Raw genomic sequence first — 20,856 nt, forward strand, 5'->3', positions numbered from 1 at the left:
ATTGCTCTTATTTGGTGTGTGTCCTATTTATATGTTGAATTTGCTACTCCCTCTATTCACAAATGTAGTTTTGGCAGGCTATTTGTGAACAGTTGGAGTACATCACTATATTTTCAGTATTCGTAGTCTATGCATATCAATATATAAGGAACATATTTGAGTTCTCAAATTCATTTTGATGCATTTGATCAGCACAACTTTCACAACTTTAACCTAGTTTTATTCTTGACTTTAATATATTTGTAAGATTTCTATTCCATTTATGTTTTCAAGTGCGTCAATGCGGATGCTATAATTTGTAATAACTTTTAGTTGCTTACATCATTACATCTGAAACCTTTTCTTTTTTTTGGACGTGCTCTAAAGCTTTTTCCTAGTAGTACATAAACTTCCTCTATGTATATTGAGGGAAAAATGTTCTTCAAAGTGAATTGAGTGCACATGAGACAAAACACTCACTACTGTTCTTTGTTGACCCGAGTAAACTATGCCCCATTCAAGGGACTTTGATACAACTCATATTTCTTCCATGTCCTCATGCTTCGATAGTAGATCATCATCTTTTCTGTTCGACCCCAAATAAGCCTTTATAAGGCATATCCTGTAGCATCACCTTTTCCTGCTACTATATGCACTATTTTATAAATTTCTCATATAAATGAACCATCTATTTAATCATACAACTCTATTGTGTCAATAACCTACTTAACTTCTACGGGGCTAGATAAGATGTACAAACTACTATATGCTTTTCTTACTGTCAACATGATGAAGTGAAGCCTTTTGACAACTATATGCCATCAATTTAGATAAATTATAGTTTTATCTATAGAGTGGCAGTTATAAATTTGTAGGGGAACATCCACAATGTGGCCAAAATGAGAAGATAAAATGACCATGCCTCATTCCTTCCTGATAAACATGACCATTAAGTTGGTTATGTGTATGCATGTATCCCCTGGTCAGCACAATTTTCAACTATGTGGAATGTATTTCATACTTAAAGAGTACTTTACTTACAACCCAAAATAAGTGTTTGAAATTATAGTTTGTCATTCCTGGAATATTTTCAAGTTGCTTGATTTTTTCATTCTAAATTTTATTTTTTGAATCAAAATTTAAAGAAACCAATAAGTAGTATGAGACACAAATAGTGTCTTTAGAATAAATACTGCTTTTGAATGGATATATTTATGCGTAAAGTAGCACATTCCAATAAGTCTTCTTTACACATGTTATAAGTCTCTATAAACAAAACACATTATACATCTGCACTTTACATGACATATGTTTTTCACCCATTAGAATATATTAATTTATCTTGCAAGAATCGTAGAGCATCATGCTGGTTGTCATTGTTGCTCCTAGCAGTAATATAGAAAAATAAACATCAATATTTGTTTTGCGAATGAGCTAGAAATTAATACCTTGATATGTTTTAAAGTAAAAAATGTTTTAGGTAGTTGGGTGCCAAACTTCCCTTTTACAACCATAATTGTAACAAATATTTAGGTTGATTGCATTGGTGTAATTAGTTTTATTAGATCAATTTACTGTGAAATACATTCACGGTGTAACTTTTCCATAGTTTATTGTTTGTATATATGTTCACATAAAAGTAGTGATCAATGTTAAATATTAGAAAACATAAATAGTTAGAAACTTTAAATATTGATGGAAAACATAGAGTGCAATTTTTGAACTATTACCAATTCCTATCATTTTGAACCTATTCAGTTGTTGATCATGTTTTTTTTCTATGGCGGCGAAGGAGAATCTTACGGACTACATATCATGTAATGATTCATAATCGTCTTGTAGTACTGATGGTGCTCCATAGTTAGCTATGGTACGTGCGACATCCAGAGGAGGGTGCAAAAACACGTGTTTTTGTCTCCTTCCTCTAGCACGTAGCTTGACGAACTTGTACCTGATGTGTGTACTTAGTTGAGCAACTGATAAATACTTCAGTTAGTTCTATAATGTTTTGAGGGAAATGCATATTCATGCAGCCCGCTGCTACGGTAGTTATGGATACCAAATGATTACATACCTCAACATGAATGCCTGCTTTAGATCTATATGCATGTATGACAGAGCTAATGGACTTGATATAGACGACACCTTTTTCTTGAGATAAAATGTATCTAGCACCTGTGAGTGATGCGCCAAGACAATGAAAAATTGGTATTTCTCTTTGACTGAATGCCGAGATTCCTTTGTGTTTTTTAAAATAACCGAGCATCCTAATTTACAAAAAAATCATTTTTATATGGTTGTGAAAATAGCATTGACATTACGGTATTTCTTAAAGGAAACATTCATATATACACTTTACCAGGATGACCAATGGAAGGAATAACCTCGCATTACAACTATCCAAACCTGCAAGGCAAACTCCAATCAGAAACTATTCAAAGATTGTCACACAAAAATATACTGCATACGTGTTCCTTGGCGAACCCTTTAGTAGTATCTTTTTATCTATTAATATGCTTATCCAAACATATGAAATGATACCAGCTACGGAATCTAGAGGAAACACCTAAAATTTTCTAGCTTTAAATATAATATGATTCTTCCTCAAATTTGATGGAATATTGGCTAAACAGTAATATGTTCTTACAGAAAACACAGTGCCAGTATTAGATTTTTGGTCGTAGCTTGCAAACCATAAATCAGAATCGAACAAAACTGGTGTCACTAGAAATCTTACCACTAATCCCACAACTTTTACCATTGCCTTAATTTCAGATTACACACTGTTTGATTGCAGTTTTACAATTAAATTATAGTCACCTATCTACTTTCGAAATAATGGCAACTATGGTTTACCTGGGCAACATCGAATATTCTTCCATAGCAAGCTCACGATTTCTCTTTCCTCCCTTGTCTTTTTCTCTGGTTTCATTGGCTGTTGCCTTGATCTCTTCCTATTGACTGTACTACCCTCTCTTCCGATTAAGTTCTTCAAGAAGAAATTTGTGCTGCTTGTTGCCATGGGCTGCACCTGGTTGTAGCCTTCCATCCACTTTAGATCTCTTTCTTTCTCTGATTGGTAGCTAGATCACATGAAACCCACACAGCGGCAACAAGGAGAACATATATACATGCAACAGCAGGTCACCTACGGCTGCAGTGGCAGCACCATCTTGCGAGCGCAATATATCATCACGACCGTAGAACTTCATGGCGATGGCTAGCAACAGAACAACGGCCAGCAGCAGCTTATTGCGGCGAGGCGTGGCGCATGCAGGCCTTTAACGGCTGACAATATCATCGTGTGTGACCACGAAGGCATTGAAGCTTCTCGTCTTGGTTTTTCTAGATGTTATCCTCTAGGCCTTGCTTCATGATGATTAATTATGTTCTGACGTACATGAGCATTAATTATTTGTATGTATAATGGGAAGAGTCGTTGGTGACAAAGAGACTTCCTTTAATGGAAGCATTATCTACATGTATATATGGGAAGACGTAGGTGACATGGACACTTCCATTAATCTAAGACGTTAAGTATAATTTGGCTCGCTAATGTCCAAACTTTTAGGATCTTGTACGTGACATGGAGGTCTCCTTTTTATTAATATGAACCATTATAATTCAGTCTCTTACTGTAAAAATCTGTCCCTTAGGGATATGGCAGGTTAGTTTATCAGGGATAGATCTTGTTATGAGACCCGTATTGTTTATTTAGGTCTAGTAGATGGTAAAAGTAGGCACTATAAATCAGTCCCACGTGATGGATAGACGGTCTATAATGTTTTTTTCAATTTTCATGGGAATTCCAAATATATGGATTAATCTGGACCATAATAACTCGGCCCCACCAGATGAGCGGTTCCTAATTACTGATTAACGTGGTAATTTCTTGGGAGTCTTTAATTAGTATAGGTATAGATAGATGTCATGGTTCAAACATCATGTAACAATGAGAGGAAAACAGCTATGACATCGCCTACTCATATTCTACCATAGCACTTACTACTACTATTCTCATATCAACTCTAAGCAATAACATGCGTTGTTATAAAAATCTTGTAAACGAGAGTAACATATAGCAATCATGATATTATGCTCATAATATGTATTCTAAGAATCATTAGATGCCAATTGTTCTCATATCAACTCTAACAATAACATGTGTGGTCATAAAAATCTAGGAAATGAGAGGAACATATAGCAATGATGTGGTTATAGACATGCTATATATTCTAAATTTGTAACAAATGAACAGGCAGTCGTATTCATAAGGTAAAGATGAGATGAGATAGAACAATTACACGATGATAGATTCCACCAGTATAGGCAGCCAATCTGTGCGTCGACCGCGTAAACGATGCCATCGTGCACTATAGCATCAGACAGAAATGTTGCCTCAACAAGATTGATGATGAGCCATAACCATGTATGGCGACCGGATTCCAGATAGACTAATCCCATGTTGAACAAGGTAATGAGCTTGTAATCCATGTGGTCTTCTGATGGTGTGGGCACTTCACAGATTACAACTTTATGCAAACAGAGGCGAGCCAAAAGCTTGACGCATCTCGTGCCTAGTAGGCAGGAGTGTCCGGCGGGCCACGAGGCTCGATGGCGGCGGTATCCAAGGATGGAAGGGTGATCTCTCGCTAGGTGTAGATATCCACGAGACGCCACAGACTACCGGAGTGGTGGATGAGGACGATCCAGTTGGCCTTCATGCCCGCCCAGTAGTGGCCGCGCATGAAGGATAGGTGGACGGGTAGTGGTAGCATGTCGAGGGGCACCACGGCAACCTCCGTAGGATCGTCAAGTCGGTGTCTGGGCCACCTGCGAGGATCGGGCATTAGCAAGCAGGGTGTCTTGAAAAGAGCCGGTCGGTTGCAGACTTGTAGACGGTACAAAGACACCGAGCATGCGGCCAGACGGAAGGTGCTGAGTAGTTCCATACGACTACAGATCTGCTCCAAGAGAACATCGGGGAGGGAATTCCAATCACGGCTCTGCATGTCAGTCGGTTCTGCCATTGGGGTTTTCGGTGCCTGCGAGCCAATGGGGAAGTGGATTCGGGCGGGCGAGCGAAGAAGCTTCTCCTCGTGTGGCCGAGCAGTGAGCGGGGGGATATGGTACGCGCGAGCTACCAAGGAAGATGGCGTGGGCGGGCGAGCAGTGAGCGGGGGTAAATGGTGTGCGGCCGACGATGGGGAAGAGAGGAGGAAGAAGAAGAGAGGAGGAAGAAGAGTGGAAGACGGGGAAGAAAGTGCATTAAATCTCAATTCTACTAGTACTACTACCAGGATATACCGTCCTTCGGAGTGTAAATAGTTACACCGATGCCATGTGGGTCTACCACAAGAGGGCCCATATGTCAGTTAATGGAGGACAGAGGTGCGTATGCGTATTTACGGAAGCGTGCTCTACTGGCAAAATGATGGCAGTACTGGGTAAGGCTGATTTAGTAACACCAACACGCTGGTTCAGCTTATTAATTACGTGTCCCATCTGCTGCAGCATGTATTGTCACTTCACTGCGAAGACTAGTTGAATAGTTCTCTCTGACCGAGATGGGGAATAATGGATCGCGAGGACTTCCTTTCTACAGTATCCCTATGCCTCTACGCTCACTTCACTCATTTTTCTCCGTACCTAGTCACTTGTTGAAATCTGTAGAAAGACAAATACTCCGTATTTGGGAACAGAGGTAGGCTTTTACTCCGTATTTGGGAACAGAGGGAGTATCACCATATGGAGGGAACATAGGAAGCTTGAAATATGAACATGTCAATGGGAGGGAGTACGCCCCATGCATGCATGCATGCATGCAACATGCAACACTCACACATACACATGGACGAACGCAACACTCACGCACCCATGTGGCACACAGCACACGATGCAACACACACGCTCACGCTCAAGTGCTCAAGCTACTCCCTATGTCCATGAAAGACTGTACATTTAGAGATTTACACATCGACCAGGGCATAATTAACGCCCAAAAGTATCAGAGTTATGTGTGCATGCGACCATTGAGAGAAGAAGATTAAATGAAGGCTAAATGCATTAGAAGTGTAGATGTACATCATGTACTACACTCTTTGTTTTAGGCTGGCCATAGTGGGGGTAACATAACTAGTATCATGTACTTGGGACTCGCAAACATGCTTATGTGGCAAACAATAAAAGAAGAGAGAGAGAGGGTAGTAGTAACATAGGTAGATACCATAAAACAATAAGTGTTATGCTACAACCAAATTGAGCCTTATAAAATGGAAAAAGTAAAATTTTGAGATAAGCCCTATAAACCGGAAAGGAGGGAGTATGTGTCATGCATGGCAATAAATGAGACCATCTATGATACTACTTTATGATACTATGCACTATAGATGTAGTATCATACACTAGTATCATATATTCATATGCCTGATACTAGTATATGTTACTCTCCACTATGACCAGCCTTATAGCCGATGTACACTCTTTGTTGGAAGACCGAGGGAGTACACATGCATGCACTCACATACACAGCCAGGGCGGTTCGCGTGCAAGGGTTGGACTCATGTCGCGCCTGCGTAAAGTTTTGTTTAACTGATTTCTTTGCTCTACCAACTGATAGGTGGGACCTAGAAACCAGGTGACAATTTAACTAGTCAACAAAGTGCCACGTCGACTATGTGGCCGGTCAGTAGGGTGCAATACGGTGCTCTACGATGAGCTAGTGATCGTATAATCACCGCAAAACTATATATAGTGACCGTAAAGAGCGTATTGTTACATACGTTGACCGCCAGTGTATTTTCTCGTTTCAAATTAAGCCATATTAATCGGAAAGGACGCAGTATGGACTACTACTAGTACTAGTACTGCTTTGATGTGTCCCGTCAACTCGCCGAACGAGGAGAAGCTTGCTTACTACGCCTCTCCCTCGCCCACGCGCGCGGTGGTTCATAGGACGAGGAGAGGGTTTTGACTACAACACCCTATCCCTCTCCCTCGCCCTCGCCCTCGCGGTGGACGTGCAGTAGTTCAATCGGTGTAAGATTGCCAGAAGCATATTGTACTGTAGTATCATCATTGTTGGACCTTCCGAAGAGGCGAAGAGCCAAGTGCAAGGTTCAGACGAGTACGAACTGTTGAACCTCCCGAAGAGGCAAAGAGCCAAGCGCAAGGTTTTATAGGAGTTGTTGTCCTAGTAGGAGTGTACTACAACTATAGAGAATGATGCTATTGTATGATGCCACCACGTCACGTATATCCAAAGTTGTGCCACCTTTTTTTTTCTCAAAGAGCGTGTTGGAGCCCGTGCAACAACCACACAAGTTGCACGTACACATAACACATTTACTAGTAATAAATTCTATAGGACAAATGCCACTATGCCACACAAGTTTATCTCCAATTCATGTGATAAATTTGTGCACGACTAGTCCACATATATTCACAGCGCTACCGTTCACAATTACCGTACTCCGCTTACACATTATAGATGGGCTACATGTCCTCCTCTAGGTTCCAGTCCCAGGTGTTCTTCATGGATGGCATGATCCATAGCGGTGGGCAACGGGAATCATTGTCGCAGCTTTCTAGTCTGGTTCCACACGATGGAGACTCATCCAAGCTGAAGCGGCATAAATCAGGGATAGCGTGTCCCAACATGTCGTTCATCCGGTGGTGCGCAATGAAGACACAACCATGCTTCATGAATGGCAGACCTTTCGTGTCGTGCACGGAAGGTGGCATCTGCTTCACAATGGGGTAGCTGTCCCCGATTAAAAGCGAGTACTCTCCAAGAGTGTTCCTCGGCACCCACGTAGCATCACGGGGGTCGAACTCGGCGCCGTTCATATGGTACACGCAGCATCCCAGATCTGGACACATGGTGACGTACATAGTCAAGGTCCATGCATAATAATGTTGTGCTCAAATATGGTGGTCAGTAATACTGTGCAGCAAATAGTACTACTCCGATATAGAGGAAGTAAAATAACCGGCTTATTATATATAGCCACACTCTTGGCTACATGGATGAGATAGTAAGACACGGAAAAACAAAAATGGTGGCAGCTAGTGGGTTCAAGTCTTCAAGGGCCTAGCTATTTATACACGTTCTCCAAGGTAAAAAGTACTCCTACTAGCACTACTAAGTATACTACTAGTACAACAATGAAAGAGAAGGCGAGAGGGTTAAAAAATGGAATACCTGGGTAGATGGTGACGGTCCGATCGTGGTAGATTGTGTGACCATGTTGCACATAAGTGGTACCATGGGTAACAACTGCTAAGATAGTTGATCCCAATATGCCAAAGTCAGCTACAAGGTTCCAGGTTAGACCGAATCGCGGATGCAAATGCACATCCAGGATCAGTGATCTTATTTTGATCGGGGGATGACTGGTCCCTGCAAAATAATGGAGTACCGTTAGGGATGCAAAATGATGGTTTGTGCATTCTGTTTGTAATCTCCCGTACCGTAGGATGGCAACCAGATGAAACAAGTCCCATGGCTTGTCACTGCGAAGATGTGGCCTAGATGGCGCACGGCATCTTCGAACATGTAGGGGTACAAATCTGCCGCCGCCAGCATGCGCCAGCCTCTGCCGTTACTTCCTCTTGCATTGATGGCAATCCTTATGTCGAACACCACGATGAGATAGTAATCGTCGTAACCGTGTTGCTTTGTCGGTGGGTCCACAATTGCTATCTTCTTCAATCTCATGTAGGCATCATCATATGTATTCAAGCCCAGCCAGTCCAGAAGGCCGATCCCAATGGTGGAGAAGGGGTCTACCGGAACGGCCGCACTGCTGTGGATGTTGTGCAAAATGATGGTGCTATCCGGCCGGAGGTATGCAAGCCAGTCTTCGTTGGCACCGACCCAGACCTATATATAAGACGGTGGGCAGAAGAGAAATTATGGGATGGAAATGGAATAACTAAGTACTACATGATCAAACTCCATTACTGACCTGCTCATCGGACAAAACCCGACTACCTCTCAACGTCGCTAACTCTAATGGAGTCAACGTGCAACCATGGCCAGGGAGCGGTGGACTGTTTGAAGGATTGTCCCATAGAAGAACCTTCTCCTAGAGGACGCATGGAAGACCAACAAGCATGGCCTTTTCCCAAGCCTGTTAAAGCAGCATCTTGAAAAAGTTTGTGCAGGAAGCACCGAGTCTTGCGGCGGTGAGGACGTTGGAGCGACGTGCGATTTCTCCCAGAGGATCGTCGTCCAAGGTCTCCCAGCCCCGACGAGGAGGAGAACCTCCTGGCAAATCCATGGGACCTGCGACGAACTGCCTTCTCTTCAGGGGGAGGGGAACTGGCAAGGAGGAGATAAGAGCGTAGTAACCACAGTGCCTCGTTCCTTCCAACTATAGATCGTTCCACATCGAAGGGGCGAGGCTTTATTTACTAGTACTAGTACTACCATTATGGAATGTTATGGGATTGCATTATACTGTAAACAATAGCACTAGTAAGAAATTTTTGGCACTAGGTATTAGTTTTTGGCGTGGATTAAGAAATTTTGGGTATGTTTTTGCCATTTTTTGTACACGCCAACTAGTGTCAAAAAACGTCTTACATTATGTGATGGAGGAGTACGTACTCGTACTGTAGCAGTACTAGTACTAATTTTCTCAACTAGTAGTGCGATGTACTGTACTTCTTGTCTAGTTCTAGTATAGTGCACCAGTTTTGAACTCTTGAATCTCAGGGCCAAGGAGCTATAGTTGGAAGAGGAGGGTACTACTGTTCTCTAGAACCATCACTGTACTATCAATGCAGGGAAAGTACACCTGCATAGTGGCCTAGTGGGTACTCTCGGTGCTCTATTCAGCCGCTCCTCTCACGTAGCTGGCCTACTCAGCCACTCCTCTCACACACACACTAGCAACCTGTTTATCAGTGACGGTTACTGCGGGGGCAGAACATTTGAGTTATTTGATACAGCGAGACTAGGCTTTTCGCTTCCATTTGTGGAGGTGTAATGGATCTCATCGAACTTTGTTAGTTGTTCCTTCTTTATGAAGAGATGAAGCAAAGCTTTTGCCTCTGTTTCAAAAAACACGTCAATAGGAATTTCTTTTGTAGTAGAGCCGATAATGGAGTGAAGTCCATGCGTGCAACGCCACAAGCTATAGTAGAGCACTTTACGTGCAGAGCCATATTGCACAGTTCCCAATGCCCCGTCAGGCTTTTCCGGCTCCTCGGGCTTAATTGGGAGGCGCTAGTTTAAATATGCTACTAGCTGATGAGGAAGCTGCAAGCAAGGTGCGGCTAGGGCGAGCACATGAGCCACGAGATGCTGGGAAGGAAAACCCGTTCACGTGGGTAGGCTATCCAGTGCACCCAGATTGTGGGGCCGCACGTCCGTTTCACTTCAAAACTCAAACTACCCGTGTAAAATATTGGCTCGCAGCAAAGTGTAGTAGTACTATTTAAAAAAAGGCCGCCGTGCGTTCGGCCGGGATCGAACCCACAAAATGAGAGGTATACACTTCCACGACCACTAGTAGTACTCGTTGGAGTACAGCGCAACCTAGAATCGCTTTTTGTCGCTAGTAGTACATACATTGTTCCTTACAAGAAACCCCTATAATGCAAGAAACCACTAAAATGCCAAGAAACTACTTCCACTTGCATACGTGGTAGACTTAAGATAAGACTACCTTATCAACCATTGTACATGCTCTTACCAACAAAAATCCTCGAGTGACCTCCTACCTCCGGCCCGTCCACTTAGTCATCCTCGTCCATGGGACGCAGCTACCGCTGTCGGCAGAAGGCAAGGTCAAAACTGCCGGCGGTGCGGAGCCCATGTTGCGGCAGCCCAGATGCCAGCTCCGTCCGGCGCTCGCGGCCACTAGCTAGCCAAGATAGCTCCGTCCAGCTGCTTGTCTGCAAGGTTTGCTAGCTAGATTGGCATGGCAGCACGGTGGCTTGCTCGCGCGTGCCGCGCTAAGGCCAGCCATCTGGCTCGAGCGAAGGCCAGTGCGGTGGCTTGCTCGCTCGTGAGTCACGCTCGAGCCAGCCTGCCAACCCATGCGGAGGCCAGTGCGGCGTCCGGCCCGCCCAGCGGAGCGGCGGCCAACTCGCTCATCACCGGCGCCACCGACGAACACGCATCAGTACTGTTTGAAGTAATGTTCAGGAAAAATAATGATTTGAGGGGTAATAACAGGATAGAAGGTCAGATGTGGGTCCCTCGTGTCAACGGTCAAACAAAATGTGTTGGTTTAAGCTGCCTCGTCAGCACGGACGTGTGGGCCAACCCTGTCATAAATGGGTTTAAACGAACCTAATTGGTAGGAGTACTAGGTAGTAGTTTTTGGCGTGGATTAAGAAATTTTGGGTATGTTTTTGCTATTTTTTGTATAATAGATTCTTCCTAGGGCTGGTTGAAAGTGGTAGTTTTTTGTTAAATACTCTACATATTGTAAGTAGGAGTGAAAGTTAAGCTTTGGAAGCCAATAAGCAAGGCTAGTTACATAGCGCATATGTGTACATGATTGAAAGTAAATATCAACCATGAGTGACTAATATCTTGATGGAAAACTCGAAACTATGGAATACTAGGAAAAAATGCATGGTTGGAAATACTAGCAATGTTCATGTCCGTTGCAACGAATCATAATTAGAATAGTACTTATTCACAAACTTGGTAGAAAACACTCTAATTTTGATATACATATGTCACTAGAGATATATTATGTTTCAATTAGAATATATTCCTTGGGCTGTTTTGGTGAGGTCAGGGAGGGATGTGGTTGGTTTTAAGATACTAATTATGGGTTTTTCTGCAAATTGGTAGACAAGTGGGATGTTGGTGAGAAAAGGCAACAGTTTACCTCACAATCGTTAGATGTAGATCTAATGGTCAGAAACGACGGATGGCAGACACACCAGCATCACCAACTTAGTCTTGTTTAGGAGTACTAGCAAGATCCGTGCATCGCACGGAACATCAAGATGCATTTTTTTATAAAACACTTGTTGTGATTGACCCTTGCAGGAGTAATCCCATGTGTAAAACTAATGATATCTCGAGAAATATGAGATAAGGTGAAGAGGAGTGGGGTGTGGTGGTGGTTGGTGGGGGACTGAGCAGAGGCATGGGGATTGATGAAGCCGGTAGCGGCCACTAGGCCAGTTTGTTCCAGAGGCTTCCTTTCTTAATTGCTCAACAATTAGGTTTGTTGGAGATAAGGATGAACGAGGGAAGGCCTTGTCTGCAAATGTGGAGAGGGGTGCAGGTATCTTTTAGTTTAATTTCCATCCGTCAGATATAGATCGGACGGTCTATATTGCAAGATGGCACACGTACCATCATCACCAACTCGGTTTTTTATAAGAGAAGAAATATAAGTATGGAGATACAAACCTATTATCAATACTTGCTTCCGTAAACTAGCTTCTACATTCTATTCAATGCCTCGACATGTGGGACTTTAGCACAATGACTTCTCGATTGTGTAAAACAAAGATTTTCCCGTCGCCGACAAGGAGGGGGTGACGGCGGTGCGCTTTTTGGCTTGGTCTAGTCCTAGTAGCCATACTAGGTGGTCTAACCACGTGTATATTTATTCTTTTTCACGTATTGTGTTCGCCATACTGCCATGACTGTTGATGAATAGACGGTAAGTTATTCACGTGGAAACCCTTGTTGAGCGTGTTTGCGAGCGAGAGAGAGACAGTGTGCGTGTGTGATATGTTAGAGACTGAGGCAATGATAACAGATTCTTTGTGTCTATGTGTGTGGAGTATAGGGAAAGACATGTACATGGGGCTTTGTGTTGTGTAACGTGGAGACACATATACATAATTAGAGAGTGAGTGTGTGAGATACACATGCGGACATGGGGAGAGATGAGGATCCAGATAAATGGGTGTTTGTGCGTGTCCGTGTGTGTTTGTGCATGCGTTTGTGTGTGAGAGGGAGAGAGTGTATGTGGAGTAGAGAGACCACTGATGATGTAAACCAAGTATAAGGGAAGGGGGAATGGTGTGACATGTGTAGTAGCAGGATAGCGCGAGTGCGGGCGGGGGGAGTAGACTATTTGGAAGATACAACGAGTGTGTGTGTGGGAGAGGGGTGTGAGAGCAAGAGAAAGAGAGAGCTAGCGACAGAGAGAGATAGAGAGGAAGAGAGCGGGCGAGAGGGGTCGTTTGTGTCCATAAATGACGTATATATAGGGCGACAATGTTGATGTTGTCCGAAATTGGCCTATGAACGGAGATGCATGGGAAGCGAGTCATCGTGTGTGTGATAGGGACTTCATGAGAGATCTAGAATAGATGGTGTAGAGAACAATGTGCGAAATCGAGAACGATTATTCATTAGGGAGCTATGCAAAGAGTCACGACATATATGTATACAGGGAAGGAGCTGGGGCGGGTCCGCATGTGGGAGAGATAGAAAGAGGAGAGTGGTGCACAAGGAGACAAAGTGTGCTTGTTTGCAGTGGGGGTGGTGTGTGAGGTGAGTGCGCGAGAACCACATAACTAGGGAGATAGACGTTTGGGAGCGACGTTTTGTGTGTATGGGAAATATAAACTCTACATAGTGCGTGTGCTTGGGTAAGAGAGATAGCGGGAGACCTAGAGAGTGAGGGAAGAGATGTGTGCATGCCCGAGAGACAAAGTGATAGAGACCTATGTTGGGGTCCGGACTTTAGAAGAGAGAGGGTGTTAATGTGCTCGTGTGTTGGTGTTTGGGGGAGAGAACGACTTCTCTATGTGTGTGTGTGTGTGGTGGGGCGGGGGGGGGGGGTTGACTTCAGATAAAGAGTGAGGTGTCTATATTTGAGGAACTTTAGCGTAATTGAGATATTGTGCACTCATGGTTGATCAATTTGTTTCACAGTTTGTACTATCAGATAACGATACTTTTGAACATGCGTGATATACCTTGATGTACCAGAATTACAAACCTAAGATTGGAATTTTGGAATTCGACTCCATCATTAGCTTTTGTAATTCATTTAAACGGAGGTACATTTTTTAAGCCGGGATTTCGTGATTTCAAATTCATATATCAAACCTAGAGATATACACATACGGGCATGTTCAAACTTTATAATCATCCACTTTATTCATACACATACGCATTTTTTGCTTTTGTCATCATATTTAGGATAAACACATTTGGAATTTCATTTGAATTGGACCGTATGATGGTATTTTCTTGTAGTAGCTCAATGATCCATATTTGAATTGAATGGACAATCCAAGTTTCGAGTTGGAGACATTGATTTTCACAACTTGCACATTTTTTTGCATGCAAAACAAACAAATTGTCGGCCATGATATCATAGTCGGCCGTACGAGAGAAGAATACTTATAATTTTAGGCTCCAAAAGCTTTCAAACTTCCCGCTGACATCGAAATATCACGCGCCCGAAAGTTTAGCCCTGCGATATTCCTGTTTTACCACTGCCACATGAACGGAAAAGGGCTGCTTTGGTAACTCCATTGTTTTCCCCTCTTTGCCCCCAACATTCTTCCCCAGAGCCCCTCCCCTTCCCCTCCCCGAGCCCCCCAACCACGACAAACCACCGAATCTAGTCCTCCGCCACAGCGGTGGACCTCACACCCCGCCGGATCTACCTTCCGCACCTTGGAACCCCCAACTGCCAACTCACCACTTCACCAGAGCCGCTTCAGCGACTGGCTTGTCCACTGCTCCCGATCTCCTTGACCGCCATCATGGTCCACCGCACCGGATCTACTTAACCAGCACCCTCATCCACCATAGCGTAGGCCCTTCACTGACTCCCTCGTCCGGCCCTTCGCTGGCCCTTCATACAAGCCCTCGTCCACCGCAACAGATCCGCCTCACTGAAAGCACTGTACAACACGCCTGCCAAAGCCTTCGTCCACTGCACCGGACCCGCTCCACGGACGCCATATTCAACTCCACCGGCCCTGCTTTACCGAGGCCGCAGCGTCATCAGGTTATTTCGATTTGTATTCCTTCGTTTTTTCTCTTTATCGTGCAACTGTTCACTTACCATAGATGAGCTTTCTTGTATGTCGACAGGCGCCGCAACCGTAGCACCGGAGCCGCTTCAGCGACGGCGACAGCCGACCCAAACTCAACCGCAACACGAGCACCATGGACGATCCTTAGCTATCAAGTATGACAATGATACCCATATGCCATCGAGAATCAGGTACTATTATCCAACGGCCGGCGCCTACGTTCACTTTCCTAGCATAAGCACCGCACCTTTGAATTTCTTCAGGGCATCATTCAGTTTTTCATGAGACGCGTTATTCTGCCTGCACCTGTAGGGCCATACTTCTGGCAGTGAACATGTTACATGTGCTAAATTACATACCAGTGCACATATAGTTAATATGCTTTAGTTTTGTTCTGATGCCACCTATTAGTTCCTTCAGACTGCTTAATGTTCTCTATGCTTAATTACACATGAGCAAACTGGCATGTGGTTCCGTTGCTTTTTGTTCGTTTTACCCTACATTTTCTGATGCTAGCTATTACATCACTGATCTGAGCCTCTGTTCATTACTTGTTTGTGTGTTCTTGATCTTCCCAAGTTGCATGATTAATTTGATGCTTCTATTAATTATGGACCTGCCAACCCCATCAAGCAAAAATATTTGTTCTTTTGGGGCTGGCACCTCGAACAAGCATAAAAATAGAGGGAAGCAGATATATTGTCGTGTATGCACACACCCTTCTTTCATTAGTTTAGATGAACCATTGATGATAAATTCAGACTAGTGCATGTGATTAAAATTAATTTTACCTAAATAGAGGGTGCAGAATAAACTACAACAACTAGATTTGCAACCACGGGATGCTGACGATATCTTCAAAGAACATTGCAACAGCAGCGAGGCTTCACATCAACATATGGTAAGCCAGTGTGTTTTAATACATGTGAAATGTAATGCGAGTGGGCTTCTTTCTTGGCTTGTGCCCTCAACCTGTAATCCTACAGAGTTACAAATAGTTCAGTTGTCTGCTTTGCTATATTGCTTGATTCGAATGCTTGTTTGTTGTTACGCTATACCTGAGTTGGCAAATATGTCAGCAGTGCCTGCTGTACTATCATAAAGAAATGCATGCCTATTTCATTTGAGTCCTTAACTTTTCCTCTCAACTTCATCACAAGACTATTGTCGGATTTCGGGTTCCGGCAGACCCTTGAGGTTTGAACTCTGGGGTGCGCGTGAAGATCTTTCCCCTACCAGCTCGCGTGCCTCGCAAGGAATCTAGACTACATGAAGAACAACACAAGGGACGCAAGGTTTATACTAGTTTGGGCCACCATTGTGGTGTAATACCCTACTCTAGTTTGTGGTGTGTGGATTGCCTCTGGGGCTGATGATGAACAATACAAAGGGGAACAACCTCGCGAGGGGCTGTTCTTGAGCTAGTCGATGAACTGCTTGGGTGAGTTCAGTCGCCTCTTGGATGCCTATCTCATCTCTAGATGCCTTCCCACTGTGGTGGCTAGTCCTATTTATAGAGGGAGGCCCTGGGCCTCTTCCCAAATAATGAGCGGGAAGGGTGCCAACAATTGGCCATTTTGAAGGGGAACATCTAGTACACTTATCCTGACTAAAGTTGGTCTTCGGCTGCCAAAGGCTCTGACGATGACGCCGTCCTGGGCTCCACGATGACCTCCATCCTGCTGTTCTGCTGGTCTTGGTCTTGTTGCACCGAAACGGTAACCTTTGCCTGATGCCTTGGCCTATGCTTGCCCCCCTTTGCACCGAAGGGGAAACAAGGACACTGCGCAAGCCGGCGCCCGCCTAGCGCCCGCCTGGTCTCGATCGTCTTGGCTTGCGTCATGGGTTCCTCGTGAGGTACCCTGCCTTGATCTCTCCGCCTCCTCGCGAGCCTGCCTGACGAGGCCGCTCCTGAGGAAGCTTCCTGCCATCCCCCCCGCGAGGCTTGGCCCCTCGCGAGGGTCTTGAGCTTGAGCTGATGAAGCTGGGCTGCACTGGGCCCCCACTTGAGCCACGCCGCAGGACGCAGGCAGGCAAGTCTGGGGACCCCCATTCCCAGAACGCCGACAGTAGCCCCCGGGCCCAAGGCGCGCACAGACTTTGCTTAGCAGAGAAGCAAAGGGGCAAGTGGGAAGTGCCGCGGGCCCCAATAGCCTGCAGCCTTGGGCACCGTGTGGCGATTGATTGGACGTGGGCGTCTCCGCTTCCCCATGATGCCTCGGCAACTGCACGACTTGACAAGTCCCTGCATGCAAAAGTGGGTCATGATTACCTACGATCGTGGAGGCCGACAGTTGGCCTTCTCCGGCTATAAGTATGGAATGGCGTGCGCCCCTTCAGTCCATTCCTTCCCGCTACTCCTTTCTCTCCATCCCGGCTACTCGCCATCCCCATGGCTCCGCCGAAGAGGTTCTCGGCCGTGGAGAAGGGAAAGGCTTGTTAGGAAGGGCCTGACTCTCCTCCGACCAAGCGCGGCCGGGGCCGCCCTCGCAAGCATCCTGCGGCCCCCGCAGTGGCTTCCCGTGGTCGTGGAGGCGGTCCTCTGTGCGGCGATGAGCGCCCGACTGCCGATGGGAGGTACGCCGTGCCTGCGCGACCCCCCAGGCTGCGCTTCTGCTCGGCAGAGGTGCTGCCGGAGTTCGTCGTGTGGTCGGCGGACCCAACCAGCACCTGGCTCCAGCTCCCCCGCTTCTTTGTAGGTGAACTTCCGGCCGGCGCTCCGGGCGGCCTCTGGCTTCAGGCGGACGGTTGCTGCAGCAGGGCCTCCTGGGCCTCGCTGGAGGTCTTCGTCGCCGGGGAGGCGGCCCTGACCCGCGGCTGGCAAACGTTTGCCCACGCGCACTGCATGAGCCGGCGGTGCACCCTGCACTTCAAGTTCGATGGCGATGCCACCCTCTACGTGAAGGTGTTCAGGGAAGACGACCGCCGTGCTGGGTGCTGCCCCGAAGACGACGACCACGACCGTGAGCCCAGCCCCAGCGTTGATCTGGATGAAGGCGGCGGCAGGCGCGTGGGCAGCGATGCTCGGGGCTCGCCAAGTTTCGGCGACTCTCCTTCAGACAGCAACTCCTCCAGCGGTGGCCGTGACCACCCCCCGCGCCGTCGCGCCCGCCTGGGGGAAGGTAGCAGGTCGGTCCGCCGCCGCGCCCCGGTGAAGTGGGAGACGGGATCCAACTGAGCCCTGGAGGCAGTACGAGCCCTCGCCGCGAGTTGGTGCCGAGCAAGTCGTGCCTACTTTGTTTTTCTTCCTTCCCTGCACAAAAAGAAGGTAGTTTGGGGCCCCGCAGGGGCGTTGAACTATTGCTGTTAATTATCATGTTGTTTCTGCTACTTCTGTGTTATGTTTTCATGCCGCGTGCCCGTGTGTGGGAATTACTTAGCTCGGGGAGGCTTGTCGTGGTCTTCGCCTCTCGAGGCCGGGGCCTCGCCGTGCGCTTCATGTCCTGCAAGGAATAGTCAGGAGGGGTAGTTTTCGGTCTCGGTAGCGGGGGCGACCAACCCAGGTCCTGTGCTCGCGTCGCGATGCCCGTGGGGCACGGACTGGGAGGAGTGCTCCCGCAGCGGGCTCGGATAGGAAAGCTTCAAACGACCGGGGCAGAAAACACTCGCGAGGGTGCCTGCGTACCTCCCTTGCGAGACTTGCGCAACAGAAAACGAGGCAAGTGAATGAAAAAGACAAAGGGTCACAAGTTAGAGATGGCAAAAAATCCAATAAAACTTCAAATAGGAACGAACAAGCCAACTGCAGAAAGCAAATGAAAAAGCCGCGTTCGACACCTAATCTAGTCTTCGACGTCTTCTCACCAGCGCGGAGCTAAGTGCTGCCACTGGGCGTGGGCGGGAGCCCCCGAGGCCCGAGGGCGGCACTCCGGAGACTCCGGGGCATGTACAGCCCCACTCATTATTACCTGAGAGTTTCACGGGCGGCGAGCTTCACAGGCATTGGCCTTCTTCACAGGCACCGGGCCTTTTACAAAATGCGGCAGCTTCACAGGCATTGGCCTTCTTCACAGGCACCGGGCCTTTTCCAAAATGCGGCCGCTTCACAGGCATTGGACTTCTTCACAGGCACCTGGCCTTTTCCAAAATGCGGCAGCTTCACAGGCATTTGCCTTCTTCACATGCACCAGACCTTTTCCATAGGCACTGGGCCTCGCTCAGGGGTAGAACCTTCGGAGATGTTGAATGTTCCATGCGTTCTGGATGGGTACCCCCTCCTGGGTCTCCAAGCGCGCGGAGACGGGCCTAGAAACATGAACAACCTTGAACGGGCCCTCCCACATGGGAGAGAGCTTGTGCAACCCCTCCCTGGAGAGAACCCGTCTGAGCACGAGGTCCCCTACCTCAAGAGTCCTGGGGCAGATGTTGCGACAGTGGTACCGCCGCAGCACCTGTTGATACCTTGCCGCTTGCAGCGCGGCTTCTCGACGGTGTTCCTCCCCCAGCACGAGGTCCGTCCCCTGCGTGGCGTCCTGCTGCGCCTCGTCTAACGCTAGGACCCGTGCGGAACGTCGCCTGACCTCGTGAGGGAGGACGGCCTCAGCTCCGTAGACGAGGAAGAACAGGGTCTCGCCAGTCGGCTTGGCCGTGATCGTGCGGATAGACCACAACACAGAATGGAGCTCGTCGTACCAGCCCCTGCCACAGGCCTCCAGCTTCTTCTTGAAGGTCCTGGTTTTGAGGCTCCTCCCTAGGTTCTCGATAGCGATGGTGCCGCCGAGGGTTTGAAGAGTCTCTCCTCGAAGATGCCAGGCTCCTGAGGCAGCCGCCTGGATGCCCTCTTGGCGATGTCATCAGCCTCTTGATTGGTGCCGTGAGGCACATGCTACAACTCTAGCCCCCAGAGCTGTTTCTCCATCCTGCGAACCTCCGCGAGGTAGGCTTCCATGTGCTCGTCCTTCGGCTCGTATATTTTGTTGGAGAAGTTGACGAGGAGTTGCGAATTGCCCTTGATGACGAGGCGCTTTACCCCCAAGGCGACTGCGGCTTTCAAGCCTGCTATCAGGCCTTCGTATTTTGCTATGTTGTTGGAGACCTTTTCTTCATGCTGGAAACAGAGTTGCACGGCATAGTAGAGCTTGTCCTGAGTAGGAGATACGAGCACTGCGCCGGCCCCTACGCCATGCCGGGAGAATGCCCTGTCGAAGTACATGACCCAGCCGTCCGGTGCCTCGCTTCCCGGGGAAAGTGATCGGTCCTCGCCTGCCTTGAGGCCCGGTGCCTCTGCCCATTCTGCCACGAAATCTGCAAGTGCGGCTCCCTTGATGACTCTGGTCGTGCTAAACTCTAACTAAAACGCTTGCAATTCGATGTTCCATTCAGCAACTCTTCCAACTGAGTTGGGGCTCCTGAGTACCCTTTCCAGGGGGTGTTGGGGAACGTTGCAGAAAATTAAAATTTTTCTACGGTTTCACCAAGATCCATCTATGAGTTCATCTAGCAACGAGTCATGGGAGAGTGATTGCATCTACATACCACTTGTAGATTGCGTGCGGAAGCGTTCAAGGGGATGGTAATGATGGAGTCGTACTCGCCGTGATTCAGATCACCGATGACCAAGCACTGAACGGACAGCACCTCCGCGTTCAACACACGTACGGGACGGACGACGTCTCCTCCGTCTTGATCCAGCAAGGAGGAAGGAGAGGTTGAGGAAGATAGCTCCAACGGCAGCACGACGGCATGGTGGTGTTGGTGCAGCAGTACTCCAACAGGGCTTCGCCAAGCTCGTAACGGAGGAGGAGAGGTGTTGGGGAGGGGAGGGGCTGCGCCTTAGTTGTGTCCTTAGTTGTGTCCAGCAGCCCTCCCCTCACCCCTCTATTTATATGGGAAGGGGCAAGGGGGGGCCGGCCCCTCTAGATGGGATCTAGAGGGGGGGCGTCGGCCAGG

Source organism: Triticum aestivum, chromosome 3B (assembly GCF_018294505.1).
Source record: "Triticum aestivum cultivar Chinese Spring chromosome 3B, IWGSC CS RefSeq v2.1, whole genome shotgun sequence".
NCBI classification, from domain to species: Eukaryota; Viridiplantae; Streptophyta; class Magnoliopsida; order Poales; family Poaceae; genus Triticum; species Triticum aestivum.